Source organism: Sorex fumeus, unplaced genomic scaffold (assembly GCF_029834395.1).
Source record: "Sorex fumeus unplaced genomic scaffold, SorFum_2.1 ptg000131l, whole genome shotgun sequence".
Classification (NCBI taxonomy): domain Eukaryota; kingdom Metazoa; phylum Chordata; class Mammalia; order Eulipotyphla; family Soricidae; genus Sorex; species Sorex fumeus.
Window position 1 is genome coordinate 5,038,240 of NW_026606188.1, and position 10,579 is coordinate 5,048,818.

General features: G+C 41.8%; 1 pseudogene; it reads left to right on the forward strand.

The window, feature by feature from the left end:
* The first annotated feature begins 215 nt into the window (after positions 1-215).
* On the forward strand, positions 216-332 carry LOC130015832 (uncharacterized; annotated as a pseudogene).
* The last annotated feature ends 10,247 nt before the right edge of the window (positions 333-10,579 follow it).

Consider the following 10,579-nt stretch of genomic DNA (forward strand, 5'->3'; position numbering starts at 1 on the left):
CCAAATCGAGTAGGCTTGGAGGTCTCGGCCCCGGAACCCGCGTGGCTTTGTCCCTCTGCCAGTACCTTCAGGTGTGCGGAGAGTGGTCTCAGCATGGTGGTGGCTGGTCCTGGAGGTCTTCGGCTGCTGGAGCCCTGGTCGGGGCGGGGAGAAAAGCTCAACCCGCTCCCCTCCAAGGGGCCTCGGCAAGGAACAGCCAGGCGCGGGGGCAGAAGACTGCTTCTCGGCCTTTTGGCTAAGATCAAGTGTAGTATCACTCTAATCCAAGATGGAAATATTTATCTTTTTCTTTAATGATTGAATTTCAGTCATATAATTTTCCAACACCCTTCCCTTTACCAGTGTACTTTTCCCACAACCAATGGTCCCAGTTTCCTTCCCAGCCACCCCTCTCTCCCTCCCTCCCTCCCTCCCTCCCTCATTCCCTCCCTCCCTACCTTTTGGGCCTTAAAGCCTATTTCACAATTTAGGATTACTCTTTAGATCTTGGAAGTCATTCCTTTGAAATGTAATTGTCAAGGAAGATCAAGTCTCTCTTATATCTATCCAGGGTATCCTTACACCTATCCACTCTGTACTACTTCTGAGAATGAGGAACAGCTGCCTAGTGCTTCTTATCATACACCAACCTCCTTTGATTAAAGCAGTGGGCAAATAAAAGATAACCATCTCTCATTCCAACTCTTATGATCCTACCCCTTTAGCTTAAGAGAAGCTGAGTACAACCCGAGTCCTAGTTTTTTTCCTCTATTAGGACAACCTTGAATAAAGTCTTCCTTTCCTATTTTGCTTTATCTAATGCAATGTTTGCTTTATAGGACAAAACTGTTTTACATAAAAAATGTTTTTAATAATTAAAAATCATTGATTTTCTCTCATAATATTTTCCCCAAGATGAGTGTCATTTCTTGATTGTGGAACCAAGAAATAAGAACTCAAGAGAATAAGAATTTTTACTTCAGTTTATGTCAAAAATGGATTCATAATCCAGATTATGAAACCATCATTTACTCATATATTTTGTTTTTTTAATTCAAAGTCATCAAATGAATTTTGATTTCACTATCATTCTCTTTTTAATTTGTTTCTTGACAATATGTATAATTATGTAGCACTGTAGCACTGTCATCCCGTCATTCATCGATTTGTTCAAGCAGGCACCTGTAATGTCTCCATTGTGAGACTTGTTGTTACTTGGAGAGCCCGGCAAGCTACCAAGAGTATCCCCCCTCACAACAGAGCCTGGCAAGCTTCCCATGGCATATTCCACATGCCAAAAACAGTAACAAGTATAGATATGTAAAGTTAAAAAATTATGTAAAATAAAAATTTATTCTGCATCTAGAGACATTGCATTTTGTTTTTTCACAGTACAATCCAATACATATTAGGTTTCACTGATGACTTTAAAAGCTATACTATTGATGCTGGCAGGTAGGGGACCCAGGCAACCAGTTTGGGGAAAAATCAAATGAAGACATAATCTTAAAAAAAATAAAGAGTTACTCTTTTATCAACCCCCTTGGGATCTAATGTGATTATAAATGACAAAAGCACTATCCCAGAGAACGATAGACCCCCTTGGGAAAGAGAAACCCCAGCCGGAAATAATAATAATAAACATAAAAATATGAAAGAAGCCACAGGGAATACAGGAGTTAAGGTGCTTATCTGGTAGGTGACTGACTGACCCTGGTTGAAACCCCAGATACACCAGGCATGATTCCTGACCCTCAGTAAAGCCTTGAGCCTCACTAAATGTGACCCAGAGACCCAAAATAAACAAACAAGCAACAATTAAAAGGTTTATTTTTCACCAATGTGGGATAGACAGCATCATTTGTAAACAGGATGTAGAGATACACATAGAAGCTGAAAACAGTCCTATTTAAGAGACAAGGGCCAGGAGTATTTGTCCATGGTTAAAAGCCTGCCTCAAGTGCTGGAATGAAAACAGTTGGGATAGAAAAGAGACCTCTAATTCAATGATAGTTGGAGGGATTTCTCGGGACAGGAGATGTGCGCTGAAAGTAGGCAAAGAACCAAACATGATGGTCTCTCAGTATCTGTATTGCAAACCACAATGCCCAAAAGTCTAGAGATAAAGAAGGAAAGTGCCTGCCATAGAGATAGGGGGTGGGCTGGGGTGCAGGTGGTGGGAGGGATACTGCAGACATTGGTTGTGGGAAAGGCACACCAGTGGAGGGATGGGTGTTCGATCATTTTATGACTGAAACTCAATCATTTAAGCTTTGTAAGTGTATCTCATGGTGATTCAATTTTTTAAATGTGCCTCTCTGAGAAAACAGTTCCTTAGTAGGAAGCTTGCTGTCATGGAGGAAGAGGGCATAGGCCACGGTCCAAGGGATCCCTAGACTATGATAGAGGAAAGTGGTCACTCTGGACAAGGTCTGAGTGCTGAAAAGAGGTAAAGTGATATGTGCAATACCTTATCAATTACAATACTTTAAGCCACAATGTCTAATAGGGATTAGAAAAAAATAAGATAAAATAAAAGTGTTTGTCATAAAGGTAATAAGTAAAAGGAAAAAGGTGTTTGTCATAGGGGTAGGCTGAAGGAGCGAGGGAAACTGGAGATATAGTTAGAGGGAGGTGGGCACTGGTGAAGGGGGGTAATATTGGGACACTCTGCCTGAAATCATGAATAATGTAGTAACTTTGTAATTCATGCTGATTCCGTGAAATAAAAACAAAACAAAATAAAATAAAAGCTTCTCTTCTTTATGAAGTAAACAGCACAAAGGATGAGGTCCTGGTACATAATCTGGACTGCGGGAGATGATATTAGGACTCATAATCAGGCTTGGTAAGTATATGAACTTGGTATATATGTTGGTGTATAATATGTATATATACATATATATAGTATATATACATATTGTGTGTATGCACTCCTCCTTGGTGCATTAAGGAGACTGTTATAATCAAATCAGTTTGGGAACAAAGTTGAACTCAGTTGTGACCATTAATAATATTTCAATATTTCAGCCATTACTTTCTAAATCACTAAAACAGCTGCATAAAATTTCTACATTGAGTTGTTGATTCACTCCCATTTTGTATTCTGGTAAATATTTGAGTGTCCATTATTGTATGTATAGATTTATTTTCTATGAACATGGCCATGGAGCAGGGTTATGTCTTGGTGTTCTTTGTACTGATCTGACACCAAACTACTACTACTACTACTACTACTACTACACACACACACACACACACACACACACACACACACCAATTCCTGGTGAACTGTTTTTTAATATAATCAACTACATGCTTCTATTTACAAAAGTCTTGAGGCCCTGAAGAATAAATATATACGAAGCACCCCTCTCATTGCCAGCAATTTCTGAAGTCAAAACAATTCTTGGCATTAAGTGAAGGGTCAATAAATGTTTCTGGAAGCTTAATATCTTAACTTTTTGCTTAAAACTTTAGTGGCTTCACTTATTTCATGTGTGTTTGAAATAAAAATTTATTCAGGGAAATATGAGCAGGGCATGAGAAGAACAAAGAGCCACAAGTACCCATAAGGTAAAAGAAAGTAATCAGGTTGAGATGTAGGTGACCCCAGAATGGGCTTTTTAGGCACATGAGTGTATTGCGAGGGTCTTGTCATAGTGATAGGAATTTGGAGTTTCTGTAGCCCTCACATTTTTTTTATCACAGCCTTTTGGTTCTCTCCAGCTTCTCTCTTCCCTGGGACTCCATCAAATCTCTGCACTGAAAGGTCCAAAGACCTTCATGTAGTTGGGCTACATCAGGGTGACTAGGAAATTTTTCTGGTACTTTGGAGAAATTTATTGCCAGGTGTCCCCTGCCTACCTGTCTGCTTCATAATTCCTCCTAGAGATTTTACCCCCTTAAATAACTTTAAGAGGTCACTCTTATAGAACCACTTCCTGCTGACCAAAGTGTTCAGGCCTACTCTGCAAGGGACTCAATCTCTGGCTACCTTAGATTTAAGTCTGTAGGCAAAGGGCTCTTTGGTTCACTGGCATGAAATATGGAGAACAGAGATTGGGTCCTGGAGGTTGGAAAGCAGAGGTCTTAGGAAAACAGTGGTATGAGCTTGGGTCCCTTTTTTTTTGCATACTGGTGAGTCTGCAGCAAGGGAAGTGCTAATTCTGGCTCTACGGGCTGTCTGGAGAAACACACATTCTTAGCTCCTAGTAGAGAAGAGTAGCGTCTAGGTTCTCCTAAAACAATAAGTTTTTCCAGGAGTAATTCCTGAGTGCAGAGCTAGGAGAGTGCCCTGAGTATTGCTGGGTATGGCCCAAAAGACAAACTGCAGTCACAAAACTGTGCAGGGGTCAAAGCAATAGTCTAGTGGGGAAGGTGTTTTCTTTGCATGTGGCCATCTCCGGTTCAATACCCCCACCCCTCACGCCCCTTAAGCAATGCCAGGAGTAATTCCTGAGTGCAAAGCCAGGAGTCACCTCTGAGCATCTTTCGATGTGACCTCAAAAGCCAAAATTCAAAAAAACTATAGTAAAACTTCATCTGACTTACAAAGTGGACTCTGAGTGAGAGAATTTATATAAAGCACATTTTGGCTAATCAAAAGGACTTCAATATATGAACACAGTTGAGATTTCTTTGTTCATTCAAGAGGCACTCCAGTCTATACGGATCTGCCAGGGGGCCTAGGCCCAGGGAGTAAAAACCTATGTGCCCCAATTCAGTTACTATTTCTTTCTAATTCATTTATTTTGGTTTGGGCCAGTGCTCAGGGCTACTTCTGGCTCTGTGCTCAGATGTCTCTTTGAGGACCATCAAACCTGAGCATCAAACCCACAGTTTCTGCATGCAAGCACAGTCAGCCCGTTAAGCAATCTGTATGGCTACAAACTCAGTTCTTAAACTTGAGCATCAAACCCACAGTTTCTGTATGCAAGCACACAGTCAGCCCGTTAAGCAATCTGTATGGCTACAAACTGAGTTCTTAAATTCTGGTGTGAGGCAATATTTTAGGTACACGTGTGAGGAAGTGACAATAAAAAATGTTTAAAATATTATGCATGGAAGAACAAGATTGATAGTATAGATGGTAAAGCATGTGTCTTGCATGCAGTCAACCTGGGCTTGATTCCCCACACCACATCTAGTTACCTGAGCACCTTGAGTGCAGAGTCCAGTGTAAGTCCTGAGCACTGCCAGATGTGGCCCCCAAACAAAAATATTATCTGTGAAATTTATGCTCGTCAACAGAAAGATAGCCTAATCAAAAGTTTGAAGTCAATTATTTTTTGTAAATTCTTCCTAAGCTCTTTAAGAATAAAATAATTTATGAATAATTTAAATAACTAGTATTTCAAAATAAAATATAGAATGTCAGAAAAATTCACTATCTAGGGGCTGGAGTGATAGTTCAGCGAGTAGGGTGTTGTTTGCCTTGGATGCAGCCAACCCTGGTTCAATCCCAGCATCACATATAGTCCTTCCGTGCACAGCCAAGAGCAATTCCTGAGTGCAGAGCCAGGGGTAACCCCTGAGCATTGCTGGGTGTGACCCGCCCCCCAAAATTCATTATCTACAAACATTTGGAGAGGAAAATCAATGAAATGAGAAACATGCCAAAATGTATTGTTTTCTTAAGCTAGAAGTCAAACTAATTAATTAAAGCTGTAGTAACTAAAAAATTCTTACTCTGGAGCTGGTGAGAGCCCTCCCCATCCCAAGGGACCCAGCCCCAGCAACTGACCTCTACTGTCCAACCACTGCCATGCTCCAGGCTGCTTTCTGGATGCTCAGGCCAAGCTTCATGCAAGAATGAAGTCCCATGGAACCCAGATAATGTGGAACTTTGTGACCTTGGAATCTGGACTCATTGGAACCCGGAACAGAGAACCTCTGCCTGCTTCTCCCAGTCTGTGGTGATTCAGGGATCAAACTGTAAGCCACACCCTGCCACACCAGATAATCTCCTTGTCGGTCACCCTCCAGAACTCACAGCTGCTCCTCCCAGACGGGAGTATAAAAGAAGGCCCCCACAACCATGCCATGGAACTCCATGTCAGGCTGTGGAACCGGTGAGAGTCCTCCCCACCCCAAGGGACCCAGCCCCTGCAGCTGATCTTCACAGCCCAACCACCACCACGCTCCAGGCTTCTTTCCAGACAGTGCTATCGCAAAACACATTATAAAACACTTTCTACCCATTTATGCCTCTTGGAGAGCTGGGCAAGCTACTGGGAGTATTCTGCTCACATAGCAGAGCCTGGCAAGCTCCCCAGGGTGTATTCATTTCATTTTCATTTCATCATCCTGTTATTCGTCGATTGCCTCGAGCAGGCCCCAGTAACATCTCTTTCATCCTAGCCCTGAGATTATATTCAAGGCTCTTTAGGAGAATGAGACCCATCATTGTTACTGGTATTTGGCATATTTGGTATGCCACGGGGAGTTTGCCAGACTCTGCCCTGTGGGCAGGCTACATTCGATAGCCTGCAAGTTTGTCCAAAGTAGGAATGAGACAATAAGATGTCATAAAATAAAGTTCTGATAAGATGTCGCTGGATTTCCGGGAGCTGGATTTCATAGTCTCTGAGTCTTGGCCGTTGATGGGATTACACGGTGCCAGGGGGCCAGGTGGTGGGTGTGACCCCCGCCTACTGGAATTTGGAGGATCTGGGTGGAAGATGCTCGACTCCAATTCGAGTAGGCTTGGAGGTCTCGGCCCCGGAACCCGCGTGGCTTTGTCCCTCTGCCAGTACCTTCATGTGTGCGGAGAGTGGTCTCAGCATGGTGGTGGCTGGTCCTGGAGGTCTTCGGCTACCGGAGCCCTGGTCGGGGCTGGGAGGAAAGCTCAACCCGCTCCCCTCCAAGGGGCCCCGGGAAGGAACACCCAGGCGTGGGGGCAGAAGACTGCAGGGTGTATTACATATGCTAAAAACAGTAACAAGTCTCACAATGGAAACCTTATTGGTGTCCGCTGGAGAAAATTGATGAACAATGGGAGGACAGTGCTACAGTGCTACTGAAAAATATACAATTTAATGTTTACCAGAGTCAGAAGCACTTTAAGATTCAAAAAGCAGAGGGAAAACAAAGTGGCTTTACTGTATTAGTAGGAACACACTGCCACCTACTGGGAAAAGTTAAAATTGCAACATAGGAAAGAATAGGACAGAGGGGGGTTTTTTGCCCATTTTTTAAAAAATTAAATCAAAGTGAGATAAACAGTTACAAAATTGTCCATAATTTGTCTCCTTCCACCCTCTATCTCCACTGTCTACAGCAATTCTCTCTCTCTTTCTCTCTCTGTCTCTCCCTCTCTCCCTTTCTCTCATTTGTGATGCAGATATTGCAAGGTTATTATATATATATATATATAATATATATTATATATATAAAGATATATATATCTTTACCTACTTATCTACTTTAAGCACTCAATTCTTGTCCAGAGTGTTCACTTTCAACTTATCAGAACTTAATTTAAAACTAGCCTTTTTCTTCTTAAAAACAGCCGCTCCATTTGGGGTCTGTAGAGATAATACAGTGGCTAAAGTGCTTGTCTTGCATGCAGCTGATTCAGATTCAATACCAGGCACCCTCAAATTCCTGAGCACAAGCCCAAGAGTAAGTGCTGAGCAACACTGGGTGTTGCTCCAAAACCAACTCCCCACACACAAAAAGAGCAGCACGTTTTAAGTCAAATGCCTCAAACATTTATCCCATCTATACTTTTGCTTACATTATTTTATTGGTTTGGGCGCCACATCCAGCAGTGCTAGGTAAGAGGTACTCCAGGCTCTGTCCTCAGAAATTACTCCTGGTGGTGCTAGGTGGGGGTGAGTGTGGGTCAAACCTGAAGTCCTGCTCGAATCTCGGGCACCTCCCTAATACTTTTTCATTTTTTTTGCTTTTTTGGGTCACACCCGATGTTGCATAGTGATTACTTTTTGCTCTGTACTCAGGTATCATTCCTGGCAGTGCTCAGGGGACCATATGGGACAATGGGAATTGAACCCACACATGCAAGGCAAACACTCTACCATCTGTGCTATCACTCCAGCCTCTCCGTAATACATTTTTTGTTTTATTAGTGAAACACCATGAGGTACAATTGTAGACTTACAGGTTGTTGTGCTTGGGTTTCAGTTATACAATGATTGGGTACCCATCCCACCACCAGTACCCATTCTCCACCCCCACCAGGTTCTCAGTAACCTTAAAATTGAACAACTGATCCAACCCACCACTATGTGTCCTTAGGGGATGAGTTCAATCCACCGACTCTCAGAGAACTTATTGATTTAAAGGTTTGTGTCGCCATGTTACTATGTGGGGTTGTTGCTCCTATAACTGTCTGTGTGGTTTATGTAAAAGGTCTTTGAGTACTTTATTCCAGGCCAGTTTAGTTAAAGGAAATGCCATCAGTTTGTTTGGGAATGTTTTAATTCTCCCTCCCAAGTATATGAGAGCTTTGCAGGGTAGTGAACTCTAGGTTGAATATTTCGACGTAGTTCGGTGAGTATTTTGAATATATCATTACACTTTTCTTTCCTGTACTGTTTCACAGGAAAGATCTGCTGTGATTCTTTTGTCGTTTTCCTTATATTTAAGGTTTCTCTTCTCTCTTTGGATTTTGCCATTTTGATTACATTTTGGCATTGTTCTTTTTGGACCTCTTGAATCTGTTTATCAGCTTCCCTCCAGAAAGTTGGGTGTTTCTCAACTATGATCTCTTCCACCACTTGCTCTTCCTCTTTTTTCTTCTCCTGGTATTCCTATAATTCATAGATTGTTCCTCGTGCTGTGATCTATTAAGGACCTTACATTTGCTTCCATTCTAGTGTTTCTCTTCTCTTCTGCCTGATCCTCCTCAACACTGACTGGTACTTTGTCTTCAAGTTTGTCTGTACGCTTCCCTACCTCTGCAGTTCTGCTCCTATAGGGCTTGCTATTGTGCTCTTTAGTTCCTTCAGTTCAATTTTGTATGGAATCTGTCACCCTCTGTATCAGTTATTTTCTGAGTTGGTCGAATTTCTCATGTGGTGACTGCTTAATTTCACTGACCAGTGCTTGCTTAATTTTAATTGCATTGTACTGAGTCTTGATTTTAGGTCCTCAACAATCAAGCTCCAGAGATTTAATTTGCCTGGGTTTCTGTCTGACGTGGCACTTGGGTTCTTTAGTTCTTTGAGTTTGAGGGGTGTTATGCTGGAGGTTTAGATTCCTAGTTACTTAAGAACAGATCTGTTCAGTTGTTTATACCAGAAGTCTACTGATAATACCTGTGTTGCTCAGATTATTTCCATCACCATGGTGTGTAATTAGGTGACAAAGGGGTTTAAACTAATCACTCCATTCAGTTGACTGAAATATCTGACTGTATAGGTAGTGAAGAATGTTTGTCGTACCTATTGGCTTCAATGTGAAGAGCGTGTTCAGTAAAAATCTCACAGGACGTGTAGTTTTGGGTTCAGAGAATTAGAACTGACATCAGATGGGCCGAGTCCCTGATATAGGGGCTGAGCGCATCAAGAAGGGAGCCTCAGAATCCTGGACCAAAGGCTTTCCATCTGAAACATTGCTTTGAAGTAAACTATGCAAAAAGACTTAAAGGAAGGAGAAAAGCAGTATTTCATTTACAGATACAAATCAACAGAGTCTGATTTGGAGATAAAGATGACTGGTTTGGAAAGCAGAGCATGGAGAAGAGGCTAAAGATAAACACACAGGAATGGGAGTCCCTCGGGAGCACTGTGATGGGTGTAACCCAATAAACCTAAGCTCCCTGTGGCAAGGGAGAAAGAACAAATCAATGTCACCCTACACATCCATCTGCTATAAAGCAAAGTAAAGGCCCTCCCGTTGATCATCAATTTGCTCGAGCGGGCCCAGTAACGTCTCCATTGGAGACTTTGTTGTTACTGTGTCTGGCATATCGAATACGTCACAGGGAGCTTGCCAGGCTCTGCCGTGCGGGCGAGATACTCTCGGTAGCTTGCCAGGCTCTCCGAGAGGGGCGGAGGAATCGAACTCAGGTCGGCCATGTTGGCCATGTCCATCTGCTATATATGGAAACAATTGTGTAAAAGAGCTCTAGTATATATTTTGTGATGAATGCTATTTAGATAGATTAAATACATCTTCAGATGTGCCGAAAGTGACCAGATTAAATCATATTTACCAAGCTGAGAAGCACAGTGCTTTTCCCTCTTTCAACCATAAAATGTATAGTCATAACTAGAAAATCATAGTTCAAAATGCCAGCCATTTTATAGGATTAGCCACTTAAAATTTTCATATACTATGATTCCATAAAAATATATATGTAGCTTGTGGACTGGAATCAATACTGTCAAAAACGACTATCCTATTGAAACTGCTATGTGAATTCAATTCAATCCCTACCCAAACTCAGACAATATTTTTCAGGACTTATAACAGTCAATTATAAAGTTTGTGTGGAATAATAAAAGATCTAAGTAGCCAAAACAATACTGAAAAATAAGAAATTGGGAGGCATCTGGTTACCTGAGCTGAAGCTACACTATAAAGCCATAGTGATCAAAACAGTATGGCAATGGAACAAAGAAAGATGCCA